The sequence below is a fragment of the Vicugna pacos genome, chromosome 26, assembly GCF_048564905.1.
Source record: "Vicugna pacos chromosome 26, VicPac4, whole genome shotgun sequence".
Classification (NCBI taxonomy): domain Eukaryota; kingdom Metazoa; phylum Chordata; class Mammalia; order Artiodactyla; family Camelidae; genus Vicugna; species Vicugna pacos.
Genome location: NC_133012.1, coordinates 9872839 through 9892771, shown reverse-complemented (window position 1 = coordinate 9892771; position 19933 = coordinate 9872839). Strand labels below are relative to the sequence as shown.

The 19933-nt window shown below is 40.7% G+C and overlaps 1 protein-coding gene and 1 long non-coding RNA gene across 4 annotated transcripts in view; one reads left to right on the top strand and one right to left on the bottom strand.

The window, feature by feature from the left end:
* The window catches only part of NRG1 (neuregulin 1), an 885407-nt gene that overhangs the window by 252639 nt on the left and 612835 nt on the right, over window positions 1-19933 (top strand). The gene's annotated exons all lie outside the window — the stretch shown is intronic.
* LOC140689617 (uncharacterized) lies at window positions 13502-18961 on the bottom strand. Its single transcript, XR_012064656.1, has 3 exons — window positions 18475-18961; window positions 14871-14989; window positions 13502-13786 (listed from the first exon to the last, which is right to left on the bottom strand). It is a non-coding gene; the product is annotated as an uncharacterized lncRNA (long non-coding RNA).

Here is a 19933-nt window from a genome sequence, read left to right as displayed (position 1 = left end):
TAATTTATTTTTTATTTTTTTGCCAGATGGGGAGGTAGTTAGGTGTTATTTATTTATTTTTAGATGGAAGTACTGGGGGTTGAACTCTTCTGCTGAGCTATACCCTCCCCATCCCTGGAGCTTTAATCTTTGTATCCAGACAAGAACACAGTTTGGAGAAGAATCTTCAGGCTAATCACATATGCATTTTTCTCATCCCTGAAAGCCCCAGGCATTGCTCTTTGTGGCTAGCAGACTTCAGTTTTCATCTCCTTCACCCTCCGCCGCTGACCTGACTTGAACCCTTGATTTCTTATTCCAGGGTGGCTAACAAATTTTCTACATTCTCAACATGTTGCCCCTGGCTTTGAAACCTAGGTCTCCGTCAAGGATGTGAGTTTGCTGCAGCCCAGCTCCGCCCCCCGCCAGGACCCAGGACACATACACCTGTCCTTGCAGTTGGAGGATGAGGGGTGGTTCGTCAAGAGGCTTCCTTCTTTCTCACCAGAATTTTCACATATTTGACCTATGATGATCCCCCAAAATGACCCTCTTTGAAGGACTTTGCCATTGGGCTACACACAGTTTATCCCTCCTTGTAACTCTTCTGAGACCCTGGAAATAGCCTTCATGAATATATGTATGTACGTGAATTAGGCAGCAGGCTCATGGTCTGACTCAAACCCCTGATGTGCGTGTGGGTGATGTCTTCATTTGCGTGGCATGACCCAGCCACGCAGCCTAGCTTTACAGTCCTCCAGCCCCACTTTTGTAGGGACCTTTGTCCCCACACATCCATGGAAATCTACTTCCTCAGGCACTGGTCATAACCTGGCCCTGGCCCTATTCAACTCTCCCAACAAGAACCTCTAACATCTCAGCTCTTCTCTTGATCCCACCTGCCCTCTGACCTCTCCTGGGCTGTTCATGAGCCCTTTCTTCTCTCCCTGTCTTTAAGCCCCTTTAGGCTTCATTTTCAAGACCTCATGGTTGTTGATCACTTGAATTTCTTCTTGATCGGCTTGTGGCTCCCTTGACCTTTCAGCTCATCCCTAACTTGACCTTTCAACTCATTCTCTTTGCAACCCTCCCACCCCCGCCGCCAGCTCTCAGTCATTCTTTTACTGACCTTCACTCCTCCTACAGCCCATCAGAACAGCTGGTCAAATGAAGGACAGCAAAGAAATAGGTCATTCATACTGACAGTGTGCATCTCACCTGCCGTCCCCGTGAGGTTTGCAGGCCCTCAGGTTTCACGCCGCTTACAGAGATCAGTCTTCTGCCTGAGTCACAGATACCAGCCCTGAAAATGACGGAATCTCCTGATTGGGAGAGAGTGATAAATTAAGCTGTTTTAAAATTTTCTCTTTACATGTGCACATACTTAATAGCTAATTTTACAGAAGTGAGAAAATACGGCTGGCGGGGAGAGATTTAGCTGTTTCTTACTGTCTTTCCTCTTTTTGGTTTCGTTTCCACTCTTTCCTCTTTCCATTCCCTACTTCAGCATCTGCCCTCACCTCATAAATATACAATAACCTAGAAAAACGAAGTTAATAACCTCGAACGTAGCTGCTTTTTCCCAAGTTCATATACTTAAAGACATACACAAACTCATACATATACATGCATCCACGTGTACACACTGTGGATAAAGTCTTTCTAGTAATTATTTTAAAAGATGAGGTCATAATATAACATTTTCTGTTTCTTGCTTTTATCATGACATGCTATGTGGCAGAAATCACTCCAAATCAAAAGGAGTAGTTTTAAACCATTTTCACACTGAATTATAAACTTCGTTACTTCACAGAAACTGACATTTATTGAACATCTACACTGTGCCTGCCAAACTTAGCTGAGATTTATTCACATTTCAGAATTGAAAAGGGAATAAAGAGACTCAAAGTCCAGCCCTCCTAGAGAACGGAGGCCTCGTAAATACCATGATTTGTTCAAGGTCGTGCAGCCCGCGGGTGTCCTGTCTCAAAGCAGAATTTTGCTCTTGCCCCCAAGTCCAGGGCTCGTTCAGTGAGACTGCACTAAGTCCCAGAAATGAACACGGGAGTCCGGTCTGACAGTTCCTGACAGCTGGGCGTGGGGACATGCTACAGCAGAAGATAAATCTTCAGTTGTGAGGTAGGCAGAGGTCAGGAAGGAGCAGGAACTCAGGGGAGTTCCTGATGATGGTTATTGGCTGCGTGGACAGAACAAACTGTTTTTATTGAACCACATTTATCAATCAGCGGAGACTCATTAACACTCCCAGTATTTGAAGGGGCGTCAATGAAAGAGGGACCTTTGTGTCGAAGAGCTATTTAAGAGACACTATAAAAGGAATTCCCTCCCCATCTTAAGAGAGCGCTTTTCGCAGAGAGAAACAGGGTCGGTGTGGCTGACAGTCCTTCCTGGCTGCTAAAACACGTCTGGAAAGGCTCTGCTTCCAAACTGAAGCTCCTTTTGCAGGTGCTGGAAAACCTTCTTTAGAAGGCTCGGAAGCTGTCATGCAAGATGCTAAGACTTGTGGCAACATATGAGAACGATTGTGTTCATATTAAAAATACAAAACAAAAAGGCATGTGCATCCCATTTCTTAATGGGGCTTCTGTGGATCTGATTGTTAACCTCAGCCAGATTTTTGTGCATTTGGTGACTTCCATTGTTCCCAAAGTACCCGCGTCCCAGTCTGTTCATAAAGGCATGAAATAATTGGAGGGGCATCTGTTCTGTGCCAGCAGGATGCTAGGTACTGCATGGATGGAGAGTGTGATCTGTGGGGTTTCCACATCCAAGCAGGAAACGTTCCACTGAATCTCCTCTGTGATTGTCCCTCCAGATAATTCAGTGTGGACTCCCTGACCTTCACTGAGAAAACAGCGAGGAATGAACAAATGTTCCTTCGAGCCAGCTAATTCTTTGGCTGATTCCCACCTTTTGGTGAAAGATGAGGACTTCCAGGGTTGGCTTTGGGAATGAAATCAACTGTTTGGTTACTGTTAAGGTTACACAGTTCATGCCTGAATGATTGCTCAGCCCCGCACTCCCTAACCTTAATCCAGCCTGGGTGTCCTTTCATCTTCGTAGGTTTCTTAGCTATTCCGTATTAGCTCGATTTCTTGATGAGCTAATTCCACAGTCTAACCGTGGGCTCTGAGGAGAGTGCAGTGACCAAGGGACCCCGAGCACAGGACATTCAATGCCATTATCCTCTTTGGACATGTTGCATGTGGGTGTTGGTGGATGATGAAATTAGCTTATCATAATACACATTTTGGAAAGAAATACCAAAGTCTTGAAGAATTCTCTATAACATCCAGCAGCAAACCTTTCGTTGTCCAACTTTAATTTTACTACAAAGGTGAAAAAATTACTAATGATCACTCCATCTCAGCTGTTTTCACTTTTGTGGGTTTGCCGGGGTGAGCGGGCGAGGACCTGACGTGTGGATGTGTGTGGGGGTGGATATGTGTGTGTGTTATGGCTGTTAATTATCTACGAAAGGGAAACGCTCAAGTGAAGGGAAACAGACAACAGTTCACAGTGAATATAAAGTGGCGTTTGCATTGCTGCCAACTCTTGGGGAGAATTTCTTATTTGTTGCTAAAGAAAACACGCTGGAAAACATCAATGAAAACTTAAAAATAGACCCCTGAAAACTGTAAAGATTTGTATCTCTTGGATATCCAAAGTAGGGCCAAATATCATTATTTATGAAGACCAAACATTTGTGTTTTGATGCTACGATATTTAGTATTGATAATCATCTCTGTGCAAGTGTTTGTATTAATCTCGACCATGAAAATTTGGAGTATGAGCTATTGTTTATCTTTGTCTGTTTATAAAGCCAGTATGTTAGGCAAATGACCGATGTTATTTGCTTCCTGTCATTCAGAAAACCTGCCATCTTCAAACAATTTTGAAGCCTCTCTATATGAACAAACGTTACTTTAATTATATGTAAAATATTCCTTTTTATCTGGATGTTTCCATGTTAACTTCAAACCCAACATGTTTATACTGAAATCCTCAATTTGTAGGATAAACCAGGGTTTCCTGCCTTTTATTTCTGATGTAACTGTTCTCTTCATCTTGAACCTCAAAGTCTTGTTTAATGAATCTTCTCATGTTAAGCATATTCATTCTGTCAAAACATCCAGAAAACCTGTCTTGCATAGTTTTCCAACTATTTTTTTTTTCAGCTTCATTTCTAGTGCTTCCATCTCAGACCTCTGCTGGACTTATTTTTCATCTCTCTGCCTGCCATTTTTCTTCCTCCAGCCCATCCTGTGCATCAGAGTCACTCCGTCTTTTGGCGTCTGCAAACCACTTAGTGGACATCTGGGGTACACCTGGATGAATTAGAGATAAAAATGTTAAAAAAAAGTGTCACAATTAAAAAAAAACAGTAGTACACAGTTTAAAGTGGTAATAATAGAAATTATAATAATGAAAAAGAAAAGAGTTAGTGAAGGGGAGAGCATTTTGAGCCTTTCACCAGGGAATTGATAACCAACTGTAAGTGAGTTTGAACAGCAGGTTAGACTCCCCAGAGAGTCTGTTTCTTCATTTATTCTTTATTTATACACAATTAGAAAGACTAAGTTATAAGTCATTGGAAAGAGAAGAAAATGTTTGGTGGCCTGTCAGCAAGTTCCGGTTTCTCTGATCATACCAGGAGTCAGGAGTGACGGAGAGAGTTGTCACCGACAGACATGCAGTGTCCCCACAGGGGACTAATTAGGTTGAGGACACACCTTTCTCAGAAATGGCTGGAATGTTGACTCCATGGGCACAGAAGATACTGGCAAGTGGATTTCTAATGAATTCTTGGTTGGATATGTCTGTGGTAATTATTTCTTCGTGTTCAGTGCTGGCATTCACATGGGTTAAATATGGCCAGTACAACACTGATTTCTTTTTTCAGTGAGCTTGGAATATCTCTAAACAGGAAGAAAGAAACTCTTGTCAAGTAATGTGTTTGTATCAACAATCAGCCTTTTGAATGAACTTTCCCTCTCTCTTTCTAAATGTTAAAATTTTTGTACGTCGTCTATGAAGTAATAGATTCAGGCTGCTCCAGATACTGAATGAATACACCACTGAGACAAGCCATTGGAAATTAAAGAAATTTTTTTTTACTGGATTTTTTTTTGCACTTGTTGTTTCAAAAACTCATTTAAGGATCCTTACTCTTGACAGCCAGAGTTCTTGAGTGTGAAGAAATAGAATCTTCTGTTCTCTACTCTCTTCTTCTTTTTTTTTTTTTTTCCCTCTTCTGCACAGCATGCTGGAAATTCTTGGCTGTGATCTGATCAGATTCACAGCTTTCCTTATTTTCTTTAAACTTCCGTCAAGTTCAGGAGGCATTCTTGCCAACTGTGAGTAAAGCAGTATTGGATTGCCCCGAGGTCCAACTTCTGTCATTCGTGTGGCAACATTTTACTTTGCTGTACGTGTTAATGACACTCAGTTACTACTGACCCCAGTGCATTTTGTATTACACCAAGGCTGCTGAAATTATTAGTAACAAACAGTAATCTCTTCCCCTTTGGCATTAGTTTTCAGTAATGAAGGAAACAGATACTCGTCTGTCATTTCTCACGTGATATTGTTCATCTTCTTACAGTGTCACTTCAAATGGGACTTTGCAATTGGTTTGTCCTGCTTTTCTACAATATTACCAATTGCTGTGGAACTTCGAATGATGCCTCTTCGGTTTTGGTCTCTTCCTCTGCCTTTGGGACACTCACCAATATCATAAAAGCTTTTTCTTTTCACTTGCTTGGGAAAAACTCAACAAATTTACCTCAACCCTACCTTGAAAATTACAAGAGAGCTTCCATGTCTTCATGCCGCTGTTAGATCACTTTTTTACAAGAGGCAGCACACCGAGGACCAGGGATGAAAGATGGCTGATCCAAACAGCCTTGAGATTTTCATTACTCTGTTTCCTGTTTGTAATTTTCCTTTTGCCTTGCTCATGAATATCGTGCATTGGTAGAGAACTTTGTTCTGCAAAGAGCTTCACTATGCATTTTCCTTCTGAAAACTTCTTTGCCATTTACTTTGACGATTTTATGCTGTATAGTAGTATATAATGTATAATAGTACTTTCATGTTTTACTACTTTCTGTGCCCAGTGGATTAATTTTGAGCCATTAGTTCGTGTTGTGTGAGTTGGTACTATTAAACACAGTAAAGCAGTGATAAGAAAAATACAAATTCATCACATGTAGAGCAAATTACGTGTGGATGAATCAGCTGAAATGAACAGCACCCTGTTTGCCAGATGTCACCTGAGACAAGCAGCCTACATATTCTATGTATGTAGGATGTTTGAAAAGGTGAGAATTATTAAGAATGATCAATTTTTATGAGAACCATAAAATCATACAGTTTAAGTTCATCATACTCAAAGTTCTAGATGGTTGGCAACTATTAGTTTTTCACATGTCTTCCATTGAAAAACAGTGGCTTGTCCCTTGAATTATATTATTTTATCAAGTTATTGTCCTTTAAAACACACACACACAACTTTCAATGGCTCTGATCACCTATGTGATAAGGTCAGAACTCCTTAGCCTGACATTCGAGGTCTTCCCCAAAGGGGCTCCATCTTACCTGCCCCGAGTTCTGTCTTAACCTCCAGATCCACCCATATCTCACACCCAGAATGTCTGCTGAAAGCTGGTTTATTTCTTTATGATTTAAGGCTGTTATTCAGAACCTCTCCTTTTGTCCCCTCTTCTGTACCCCAGCACCTGTGTGCACAAATGGACCAGGAATCTTGGCTTCATTTTTTTATGGTCAGCTCAAGTTCTTGCTTGTGAATAGAAGTGGAGGTAATTGAAGTAAATATGAACACTATTTGTGAACCGTGTCTCTATTATTTGTTCTCAGAACCATCCTCTCTAACCAGTTTTTACTCCCTGCCTCCCCAAGATTCTTCAACTCCTAGCCTGTCTCAACTCCTATATAAAAATCTTAATTGATAACCGTGGCTTCTCTCTATAATTCCTATTGAAATTGCTATCTTTACAATTCTTTGGCCAGTGGTTTGCTTTGAGAGCGTTTATTATGTTTTCTGGAAATTATAGTTAAATTATGTGGTAGTCTTCAGTTTCAATGCTGTCTTTTTCCCGTAGCTAGACTGTAGGTGCCTCGAGGGCCAGTGCTGTGCACCTGCCCCAGGGCTTTGACACACTGAGTAATGAACAAACGCTGTGTTTGAGTGAATCTGGGGCCCGTGGTTTTCCTGTACTTGTATAAAATAGATGCAAGAATTTAGGAATAATAACATGCCTCTTCACTAAAGCGTTCTATTCAAAACTTTTCACTTATTCTCTATAGCTTCCTTATTACCTGATTTGAGTCAGTGGCATTTCAATTCATCTGGGTATTTAACAAACACTAATATGATGTACAGTATGTACTAGACACTCTGTTGTGCATTTTACCCATGTGGTTTAATTTTGAACACAGCCCTCTGTAATATGTACTGTTATTATCCCCATTTTATCCAGGAGGAAACTGATTTACCAAAAAGTAACTTGGTCAAGGTTACAGAGCTAGTCACTGTCACGGTGAACCCACGTTTTTAACCACTGTGCGCTAGGACCCTGGGCAATAGCTTTCTCTGGGAACCAGGCTTCTCTCTTTGTTTATGATACCCCTATAGGCTGCATATTAAATCACATAAAGGAACATAGTCATCTACTTTTTAGTGAAAGAAAGAAAGATGCATTGTAGACATTGTATCAGAACTTCCTTAGTGGACTTGGAAAGATAAGACTTCAAAGCCTAAAAAATGGTCAAATCCACGTTCAATGGGACTTTTCTCCTCATGGCTATTTTCCCGTGGTCGTTGTCCTCATAACATGCTATGGTGCCCAACATCCTGTAAACAAGTGCAACATCTTTTGACGCAGTCGACTTAGAAGGGGGTTCACGTCACAGGCTCTTCAGCGGCCCCCTGGAGTGGAAAGGACCCCAGCCGGTTTTCCACAGGAGCTGTTTCTGCCCGGCTTATCCTTAGAACCGCCTATTTGCATAGAACGTGTATTATTTGGTGTCTCTTCCGTCTGTGCGTAAATTGGACAGAATTTGCCTAAATAATGAAGCAGTTCTGCCTCTTTTGCTAATTAGCACTGGAAGTTGTTTACAGGTTCTGTTGGCTCAGTCACCTCTCACCCCTCTCTAAAGACTCTTCCTGGGACTTTGTTTGAGTCCGTGGTGGGAGGCACACTGATGCCTCACTCTTGGGTTCAGGCCACTATTCACATACCTTGGGAATCTATTCCCCCACCTTCTGTTGTCCCTTTTTTGAAATCTAGGGTCCCTTGAATTTTTTAACTTAGCTTTTTTTTTCTTTCTAAAAAAAATTCTTTCCCTTATGCACATGACTCTTAATTGTTAACATTTCCTAATAACTAAGGAAAAATTGGGATTTAGTTTAGAAAATACTTTCATTTAAGTGTGCCCACTATTTATGCAACCAAAGTAAAGTGTGGAATTGAGTAGTATTGGCACCATTAATATAGTGTAGAAATTAAATATGGTTAATTCTGTTACCAATAATGTGGCTAGTTTTCTCTAAAATTATCATCAGGGTTTATGTCTAGATTAGATAATTATTTCTGATCAGTCTTCTTTGAAAGTTAGAAACCAATGAGGCACCATGTGTTCTCTATGCTATCTCATAGATTTTGGTATAATTATTAATAGTAATGTACTGCAATTGCCCTCCTGTTTACTTAAAAATAAATAACCCTATCTGTGTGTATATGCATGCATGGGATATTGTGCTGTACACCAGAGATAGATACATTGTAATTGACTGTATTTAAATTTAAAAAATTTTCCCAATGGTTTATTTACTTCATTTTAAATGGAAGAATAAAGAACTGGTCGGTGGTCATCTACAAAGAGTTAATGTACTGGAATCTCCTCGTCATGGAATGTGACAGTGTTCTATGTAAGTAGCAATGTAGAAATGACTGAAAAGACATTATTAATTACATATATTTGTGACAAAACACTTCTTCTATCCACTGACGACACTGAAGACCAGCACTGTATGAGGTGAAGAATGGAAGCGACTACTCTGAGATAGTGGTACCTGTGCATTGGAGCTGAAGTGCTAACCCCCCGAAGGCATTTACATCTTTGTCTTGAGCTATATGGAAGGAACTATTTTTGCACCTTGTGTGGAAAGGGGGGGAGAAAATCTGAAATGCCTTTCCCCTGACTTAGCATCATAGATATTGCAAAATTTTGTCTGTGATCTATACCTGGATATGCTAATAGTGAAATCTGCTATTCAGGATAGCTAAACCCATTGTTGCAAATCGTGTATCTTTCTAAGCAGCAGTTGGCTTCGAGCTGCAAAGTTATACCAGGGCTGTTTCCTTTGTTGAGTGAGTGACTAACTCCATCAGTGTAAGCAAGAACGAAAGCAGTCATTGGGTTCTCCCTGTCCCCTCCCCACCCCGGGCAAGTTCCACGCACTTCCCTGTTGATTGCAAATGTTCCCAGTAGTTGAACTCAGTGGTTCAAATTTTCATGTTCAAAATTCTCTATAACATTTGATAGGTAGACGTGCTTTCTCCCTAATTCTTTTTCACAACTCTGTTTTAAAATCCTTGATTTTGAGAACTGTTAGTATCTTGCTAACAGAAAGGATTCCTGTTTTTGAGAACTGTTAGTATCTTGCTAACAGAAAGGATTCCTGTTTCTCTGACCATTCTTTCTTGAGTTTTTCACTGGTTATTTTTCTTCTGATTCTAAATATGGACAGTTGGCCCTGAGCCCTCTGCTCTTCTTTGTTCAGATCAGCAGTTCTCCGTCTGGGCGTTGGGTAAGATGAGGGTGGGGTGGCAGTGTGCATGGGGGTAGAGAATGGACTGAACACTTCCCCAGACCAGCACTCATATCCCGACACCCCTCTCCCACACTGAAAGATGAATGGAGACAGGGACAAAGACGGAGAGGTTTTCAGATTCCCGCAACGGTGTGACTCCCACATCGAGAGACACTGTGGTGACGTTCTTCTTAGTGATTTTTTCATTTCCAAGTTTTCAGTGCTTGCTCCAGTAACTTGACCTCTCTGTGCCAAGCTTTCCAACTCTGCTGGAAATGTCCACGTGGTAATTTCACTTATCTCACAAGACTACTTCCTTGTTGTGTTTTTTCTCTCTATGTTATTAAGACTTACCACCACTCTCCTGGCCATGTGGGCTTGGAGTCTGAGTCATCTTTGTACCCTCTTCTGCCTTCGGTCAGCTCTCCTGCCTTCTGTCAATTACCAAGTCCTGCTGAAATTTCCTTTCCTTTTCTCCATAGTCTGTCCTTCTTTTCCACAGATACCAACACCTCCCTTGTTCAGGCACTGTTTCCTTCTTTCCTTAAATAACATGACAGCCTCCAGCTGGGTCTTCCCGACTTACATTTCTTTCCTGAAATCCATCCTGTGACTCCTCCACCAAATTAGTATTCTGCCCTGGCCCCTTGAAATTTTGAATGAAAACAGCATGTTCACTGCTCGAATGGAGCTTATAACCCTGTAAGGGATTCAGATAATGATCAATTAATCTCATAATTAAATGCAATTTTTTAATTGAAGTGTAGCCAATTTACAATGTTGTGCTAGTTTCTGGTGTACAGTATAGTGATTCAGTTATATATACATATTCATTTTCTTATTCTTTTTCATTATAGGTTATTACAAGATACTGACTATGAGTCCCTGTGTCATACAGTAGGACCTTATTGTTTTTCTGTCTTATATATGGTAGTTTGTATCTGCTAATCCAGAAATCCCAATTTATACCTCCCCACCTCCATTCCCCTCTGGTAACCAGTTTGTTTTCTATGCTTGAGAGTCTGTTTCTGTTTTGTAAATAAGTTCATTTGTGCCAACATTTTTTTTTTAAGATTTCACATGTAAGTGATATCATATGGTATTTTTCTTTCTTTTTCTGGCTTACTTTACTTAGCATGACAATCTCTAGGTCCATCCATGTTGCTGCAAATGGCATTATTTCATTCCTTTTACAACTGAGTAGTATTCCATTGGGGAGATTATATATATATATATATATATATATATATATTCATACACACCACAACTTCTTTATCCAGTCGTCTGTTGATGGACATTTAGGTTGCTTCCATGTCTTGGCTATTGTAAGTAGTGCTGCTGTGAACATTGGGGTGCTTGTATCTTTCCGAATTAGAGTTTCCGCCATACATATGCCCAAGAGTGGGATTGCTGGATCACACAGTAACTGTATTTTTAGTTTTTTTTATGGAATCTCCATACTGTTTTCCATAATGGCTGCACCAAACTGCATTCCCACCAACAGTGTAGGAGGGTTCCCTTTTCTCCACACCCTCTCCAACATTTATCATTTGTGGACTTTTGAATGATGGCCATTCTGACTGATGTGAGGGGATAACTCATTGTAGTTTTGATTTGCATTTATCTGATAATTAGTGATATGAATGTAATTTTACATAAGAGCTTACAGAAAACAAATATGGTACTGTTAGAGCCCAGACAAAGGGATATTGCCCCGTTAGCAGATGTGATGTGTGCTGGAAAAGGGTATTTAAAGAATGTATGGGAGTCATCTAATCAGAGTGGTAGGGATGATGGGTGAGAAAATGTCTTCATGAAATGGAGCAACATTTGTAAAGATGTCCCATGATGTGCAGGAGCATGGAGGTTTTGAGAAAGGACAGCTGTGATCACAGCCCAAGAAGACAGTGGGAAGATGGAATTCGGTGAGCTGGTGACATGACAACTGGCCGGGTCATGTGGTACCTTGTAGGTTCTGATAAGAATTCTGTCTATACCTTTAGAGCTGTAGAAACTTCTTGAAGAGTCTCAAGCCAGTTAGTTAAAATGATCAGATTTGAAAAGATCATTCTAGTTGAAATGTAGAGCACAGTTTGGAGAAAGACGGTCTGTGGGTAGACCATGTGAAGGCTTTTGCAAAGAGAAATTCTAACGGTTTTGATTAGCAAGTGGAAATGGAGATGAAGATGGAAGGCAATGGACTGGGGACCCAGTGTAGTGATGCAGAGAGCATTTCACCCATGTCTGTAGAAAAAGATGGGCTGAAAATGTGTTTCCATGCACTCTGAGAATTGAGAGCGACTTGGAATATCTGGAGTAAAGTTTGTCAAGAGTAATGGCATTGGAAAGGCAGGTAGGAGCCAAATTATTAAAGTCCTTATGTGATGTGGAGGACAAAGAGGGATTTCTGAAGGACTTTGAACAGGGCCTCACAATCAGATGGGGAGTCCAGTGAAGTCCATCTGGTAGTGTGGAGTTTGGCTTTTGTGGGGTGAGACACGAGACAGTAAGAGATGAAGGGAATCTGGACTAAGGCTCTGGCCATGTCAGTGGAGAGAAGGGATTGGGTCCATTGGATATAAAAGAAACGAGATCGCCAGTGTTTGTTCACAGATGGCACGTGGGGAGTATGAAACAGGGTTGCCCAGGATGAATCTCTGGTTTCTGGCTGAGCCAAGCAAGTGGATGAGAATGTCATTCACTTCGATGGCTGCTCTACTAGGAGGAGATGTGAGAAGATGAAGAGTTTAGATTTGTTTAAATGTCCTTTCTCAGTACCTCCTCACCTACATACTTTTTGCTCTGTTTCTCCAATGAAGCCCGTGATATATTGTTGTCTGGTTGGCTTGGTTATGAGCAAAAATACCCGTGCAACTCTTGCTCCATGCCTTTTAGGAGATTAATTGAGAAACTGCTATTTTTCATGTAAGACTTGTAATTATCTTTCCTTTAGCTCCCAGAGGCTACTGGGCATAGATGCCTGTAAGTAATTGTTAATAAGTAACATGATTATTTTGGGCATGCAATATGGAAATGTACTCCTGCCAAATAATCAGTGCCAGTTTCAACCTGGCAGGAGTTTTTTAAAGACTGAAGAAGGGAGTCTTTTGCCTCCATTAGAAGAGGGCTGTGCTTTTTCCTTCCTCCTAGAGTGACTCATGCAAGGTTGGCACACAGTATCTCTAATCAATTTATGTGAATAGTATCATGCAGTTTTAAGCCTAAAATGGACATTAGAGGTGACTTAGTCCCCTGGACAAAATCTGCAGAATATTTATCTTTCAATGATATTGTCTTGCATATTATATCCCTGGAATCTTTTCAAAACATTGAGTCAATAATTGAAGCAGCACTAGAGATCTGTAGTCATATTTCCCACATGTTCATTATTTAAGCATCTGTAGAAAAAGAATTTTAAAGTGTTTAACTGAAGAATACTGCTGTAAATTACTCAACTAGTAGCATATAAAATTATAACCCATGGAGTTAAATCCCTGCTCTGAATCCCAGATCTACTAACTTCTGGAATTTGTATTATAGACCAGTCATTTTAACCGCCCCAAGTCTTAATTTCCCCCTCTGCTAGGTTCTATTGATATTTAACTAAATATTAATAATAAGAATAAAGTCTACCATATGCATCACTAGTTAACTTACACAGTAAACGTTTATGGAATCCCTATATGCTGAGTTCTGGACGAAGCTGATACAAGGTGAGTAAATAAAATGTAATTCTTCTGCAAAGAGAGTTGTTGCACTGATGAGGGAAACAGTCAAGAAAAGGAGGCAGTGGCTGAGCAGTGCGAGACGTGATAGGCTAAGGACCCACACAAAATTCTAAGGGAGCACACAGGAGACGATCTTAGTCAACCAAGAAGGGTCAGAGCGGGTCAGACAAGAGAAGTGATCTCAAGTTGAGTCTTTGAGATTGAAGTGAAATTGTCCACACTAAAAAAGGAAAAAAAAAAAAAGAGTGTTTACAAAAGACCACAGAGGGGAGGGGGAAGACAAAATAAAGCAACTGTAAGTTTGTTGACATAATTGCTGAGTAGTGTGAAAGACTGGAAAAGCAGGCAGAGGCCATATAATAAAAGGTCTTATCTTCTAAATTAAGGAGTCTCATAGATAGATTTAGATTCCTGGGTCTCAAATCTTACAAAGACCAAAGAAGCACAAAGGGGATATACCCCTCAATCTCAAAATAAAAAGCTTTTATTCCTGAAGGGAAACACTTTTCCTTGGAATAAGTGTGCTAGAGTATAGAACAGGAAATTCTGAAAGATACAAATTCTTTTTGAATTCTGAGCAATGTAAAAATCATAAAATCATTCTCATGATAAAAACTTAGAGGAAACTCTGAGTGTTTGTCCTTGCATTTTCTATCATAGAAAAGATCTCCAGTTATGCCTGGTTCTCTGTCCTAATGATTGCAGTTTCTTTTCTCAAGACTTACTTGACAAATCCCTATTAGAATCCTGAAATGCCAGAAGTCTCCTTTAAAACTAGACAGATGGTGACCCTAAGACATTTGGAACTCATCCTGAAGGCTCAGGTGTAATAGAGAACATATATTGAGTAATATACAACTTTGGTCAGAAAACGAGGAACAAAGTGATTACTGGCCCCATTTCTGCTGTCCCTGTGTTGGGAGACCCGAGAAAATGTATCCTGTCCCCTGGTTGGGATCTGTGTGACATCCGTACCCTGCGAGGCCCACACTGGCTGCGAACCACTCAGCTCTGCTTCTCTAGCTCTTCCAGCCAAGTGTGTGAGGAGAAAAGAGGCGACTGTGATGGATGAGTGTGTTCTTAGCATCTCTGTCTTTCTGCATTAGGCGCATTGCCTCTGTGCACCTTTGGGCAAAAAGCATGAAGGGGATTGTTGGTGTCTTGTATTGTCAGCACATAGTGTATATTTTTTTGAAGAATTTTGAGTTTTTCCAGCTCGTGTTGACTGTTGAGCAGTGAAAATTAGCTGTTAAAAAGCACTGACACTGAGGGTCACTTCTGGAGAGAAAAGAATTATTACTTACCTTGATTTCTAAGCCTGCACATTCCTTGGTGGTTTGCCCATCCCAGACTCCGCAATGAGGTGAAATATCCCTTTTTTTTGTTTTAACTGGAATGATCTTGAATGTTCTAAAGAGAAGTGCTAAACAATTATTAGCATTCAGGTGTCAGACAGTATTCATAAAGGAGAATTGTGAAGAAAAAAATGCAAATAATTACTTGAAGGGTTAACTACAAGAAAAGGAAGAGAAAAGGGGAGGGGGGAAACGGGAAGTTACAAGGTAGGAAAGGTCGATTCTAGACCAAGCACTCGGGAATCTCAGTTCTATTTTTGATTTTCTTTATACATCTTGTGCTTTGCCCTTAAGTAAAAGACAAGAAAAATTTAGTCTAGCTTTTCTATTTAAAGAAGCATTTACGGAAAGAGGCAAAGAGTTCTCCCAGTTGAATACACCTGGTAACCTCTAAAGAGTAATGCAAAACTTTAGGAACATATTTCATGGCCAAAAGAAAGGTGTGATTTAATACAAGTTGTTCTTATTTATTTATTACTAAGAGGACCAGAAATATATGAATAGAAGTTACTTTTTCCACATCTTCTTTCAGTCTCTTTTTTTTAAAACTAACTTTAGATACTCAAACTAGAATTTATAAAAACATTTTGGAGTATCTCCGACCTCAAAGGAAAATAAAAATAGAATGATATTGAACTGTTTCAAGTGTTTCATGATATATCTAACTGGTTCTGTGTATACGTATATACTTCATGGGAAACAAAAGTCCAGTTCATTGGTTGTCTTTAAAAGGCAGAGAGAGGACTTCCAGATACATCTGAGTGATTGTAGACTTTGTATCCTCCGTTGTTGGGGACTTAACATTGCATTTCTTTGTAGAGTTACCGATGCTGTATCCTCGTTCTGCACTATAGAACTTGGCAAAGCATTGCTTCCCAGTCTGAACTCTTCATTGTAACCTTCAGGGGAAATGGCTCTAATAATGCCACTGTATCAACTCTTTTAATAAATTGTGCCATTAGGTATCCATTTATAACTTATCCTCTAAGTGATCTCAGTAAAGTCACTTGATGTCTTGGTTTCGCTTCTATGAAATTTTCTGTAGCAATTACTGCCTTTGCTTGTCTCTGAGGGCTGCAGTGTTGTTCAGTTAGATGGTCTCCGCAAAGTTCATTTAACCCTCATGAGGGGATTCCATGCAGCTAGGGACGAGGTTTCTTACAGTCAGTTTCTCTGATTAAGGATAGGGATGCGGTAAGGTGTGATTGACCTAAGGTACATCAGTAAGGATCCTTGGCTGATGAAGGATGCAAAAGGTGGGCAGAGCGAGGGGGAAGGACTTGAAAGAAGCGCCTCCACATACTGGGTATCAATTTACGTCTCGCTCCCTGCCAGATACTCCCACACGTTGCCACCTTTACATTTTGAAATGACTCTGAAATCTGGGTATTATCAGAGGCCAGAGATTTCATGTGGCTTGCCCAAAACGCTTTACATGGTTGGTAAATGATGTTATTGGCATTTGACCTAAGTCTGACTGGTTTCTAAATTTTGCGTGTATCCTACAAAGTGATGGGAGACAGTGGAGCGTGGAGTATTTCTTAGTTACACAGATCTGAGTACTAACTGCACTTATTTTTCCTGGTTAAAGTTTAAGCAACAGCAAGAGAAATGGATATGTGATTTTAGTACAAGCTGGCTGGCTAGCGATGGTACTTTGCCTACGTACGGGAGGCAGAGTGGCTGAAGGAAGGCACATGTGTGGACCAAACTTTGATGTCCATCTCATTCCGTTCTGGGATGCAGATGCCGTCTCCGCTTCCGTGTGCCTCTGTTACTTTGAGTCTAATTCTGCACCCCTGGTACTCATTTGGGAGTATCTGAGTTATCTTACTCATTATTTCAGTAGTTATTTTGATTCTAAATCTGAGGTAGCCATAATACTCATTTCAATTTGAAGTATCTTTAAATTAGGACTGCACCTAAGTCTGTTGCTTTTTAAGTTCAAAAGGCAAAAGTCATCAGTGGACAATTCTAGCAGAGTATTGTAATCTGACTCTTGACCATAAGAATCAAAATACACAGTGGAAAAAAAATCAGGCAATTAATATGTATTAGTATAAAATTATGATATAATTTGCCTATAAGACAGGTATGAAATTTCCCCCAACATCAGCATGTTAAAGGATTTCTTCTATATGCTGCTTGGAAAAGTAGTAATAGTTATACCAAAAAAAATCTTCAGAAGGTAGAAGCTGCACACCTAGGTCTTGACACTCATTTTAAGTATAAGAAACCGAGGTATCAGGAGGTAAACTAATGTATTCAAGGTTACTCAGCAGATTATAGCAAAAATATTTATATTCTGGTCTGAGACAAAAATCCAGATCTCAACTTTAAGTTCACTACTTCCTTCCCTCCCGTACACTTCCTCATAAGACACTATGTTAACACCTTGCACGGCCATTTCAGAATCACTCACCTTGTTTTTATCCGATTGTTCCTGTGTTAGCTTTTCTTATTAAACATTAGGAATATAAAAATTTTACTTTCATCTCTAGGAAGAAACGATACTGACTGACATACCTGGTACCATGCTTTGCACTGAGAGTGAGTCACAGACAAATGGGTGAATGATTATAACTGGAAACTGATTGACCCTTTCGCTTTTCAGAATCTGACCGTCAGAGGGATAAGCACCTTGCGGGCTGACATATTTGGATGGTTTAAACATAGTGCTTTCCTCTTCCTGGCCTCTTTACATGGAGAGCAGTTGGCTCCCGATTTCCACGGAAGGCCCTGCTCGCGTGGCTGTCCCTATTAGTGAGTGTGCCAAGGTCACTGATCCAATTGCAGCCAATTTGTGGATTGACCAACGTGCTAAAGGTAGCTTACCATGAAAACTTCTGTCTAGAAAGGGATGGCCAATGATTAGCTCAGCCAATCAAATTCTCTCTTAAAGGTGCTGCTATAGAGACACAGAAAGAAAGCGAGGAATCTGAGACTACAAGGTAACAGGGGCCCTGTAACGGGAAGTCACAGATCAGTCGGAATGATGAGAAGCAGAAGATACGAGCTGGGGAAGAGAACACAGAGAGAGTGAAGGGGTGGGGACGGATTAGAGACAGCAGCTGTGGTGAGACTGGAGACCCACTGAAGTGCCGCATATCATAAAGGCACAGAAGGCGCAAATGTATGACTGAGGGAATGATGGGCTAGCCTGTATCCTGGTGTGTCTCCATCCTGTGTTCTTTCAGGTCCACTTCTCAAGTCTGGGTGTGTGCACTGACCCTTCCTGAGAAGCTCCTGAGTTCCGTTGTGATTCCTAATCGTTCCTGCCACACGATCTTTAGAGTAACTTGTCCCCTCCCTTTTTTGAAGATGCCTATATGAGTTTCTGTTGCTTACAACCGAAAGAACCTGACAGTACAACCGGGTGTGTGGGATAAAGCCTAGAGAACATCTCAACAAATGCTTGCTGTTCTCTGAGTGTCAGTCATAGTCACCATGGTCCTGAGTAGCGGGCCCTTTATGTAGGCCCCGTCCAATGTACATCACCTTTCATGTAGCTTAAGGCAAAAACGAAAGATTCTCCTGAGTAATCCCCACGTACCTTTCTGAAGCTGTTATGCCTCAGCCCCTTCCTTTAACCTCTAAGCATCTACCTTGCCTATGGTCTTCTTGGGGGCACTGTTGAAAATATTTAGAAGGAGATCTGGAACTTGGTTATTTCTAAATGAAAAAAAAAACAGAAGAATTTGCTCTGAACTGAGAGAGAATAGTCATTTAACATAAGGATGCCACTGAAAACCCCTATGCTCTGCTCTTTCTTCAAGGCCTCTTTTCTCTTTGGCAGTCCTGGTGTTGCGGGTCATGCCAATAAAGTTGGCCGAGTCTGAACCAGTTTGGAAGACTGGCTTGTGGCTGGAATTCCTCTTGCCTCTTGACGTATGTTCTGGCCGTTCTGGACTCGATGCTTATGTGTACCTCTCTATGTCTCTCAGTGCTCCGTGGTATTATGCCTAGTAAGCAGCGTCTCATGAATTGTGTCTGTACAGTTGTCCTATGAATGCATTACAGATACAGTCAGATTAGTGCTGTTTCAGGCTTTAATCTGTTATCCAGTCTAATGTTGCCTAGCAACAAGGGAATGCCCCAGTTTGTGACTCCAAGGAGTTCTTGGTACCAAATACACATCTCATTTATTTTCATTGAGCCCTATGTGGCTTTCTGAAGTCAGATATTCAAAATGTTGTTTTTCAGGTGGGAAGATGGAGAGCTGGAAACTGGTGTTTCCTAATAAAGCGAGTGATTGGCAGATGCATTACCAGAAACTACATACCCAGGTTCCTAATCTAGATTATGCAATAAACTGTGTTGCATTTAACCTGATTTGAGTTAGAAGTGAACTACCCATCCCACATTGCTTTTATCAAAGAGTAATTATGGACCAAATCATAGGTTGGACATTTTAAGCTTTTAAATTATACAGTGGAAGAGAGAGTCTTATAGGTGAGGTAGGTAGAAATATGCAGACAAGATGGTCGATTTATTTTGATAATACACATAGGATTACTGGACCCCGAGCTTTTGTAGATAAGGGCAGGATATTGCTAGTTGCAGTGTATTTGCACTGTAGAGGTGGGGCCAATTGGACAGGGAAAAAATATAAGTGAAGAATAAGTAGTTTTCCCTTTTTTGTCATATTTAACATAAGGCAAAACGTATCTTCCAAAAAGAACCCTTGGTGGTAGACATTTTCGCTCTGTTAAGCCAAGTGATATCAAGTGACACCCATTTCCTCCCCCTGTGGCCATCCGAACCCTCATCCTAGATTGTACAGGGTTGAAGTGTCAGCAGGAGGTGAAATGGGTTCTTAGTAAAACATCCTTGGGATTGCCATCCTTGTAGATGAGTGTCATGCACGGTTGCCAAGTTACCAAAGAGACAATGTTAGTACAGTGCCCTTGGGTGCAGATGAAACTACAGGATGAGATGCCTTCTTACTCGTTCCATCCAGGTAGGATGAACATCATTGAAACTGAGAAGAGTAAGTTCCAACAAAGGAAGGA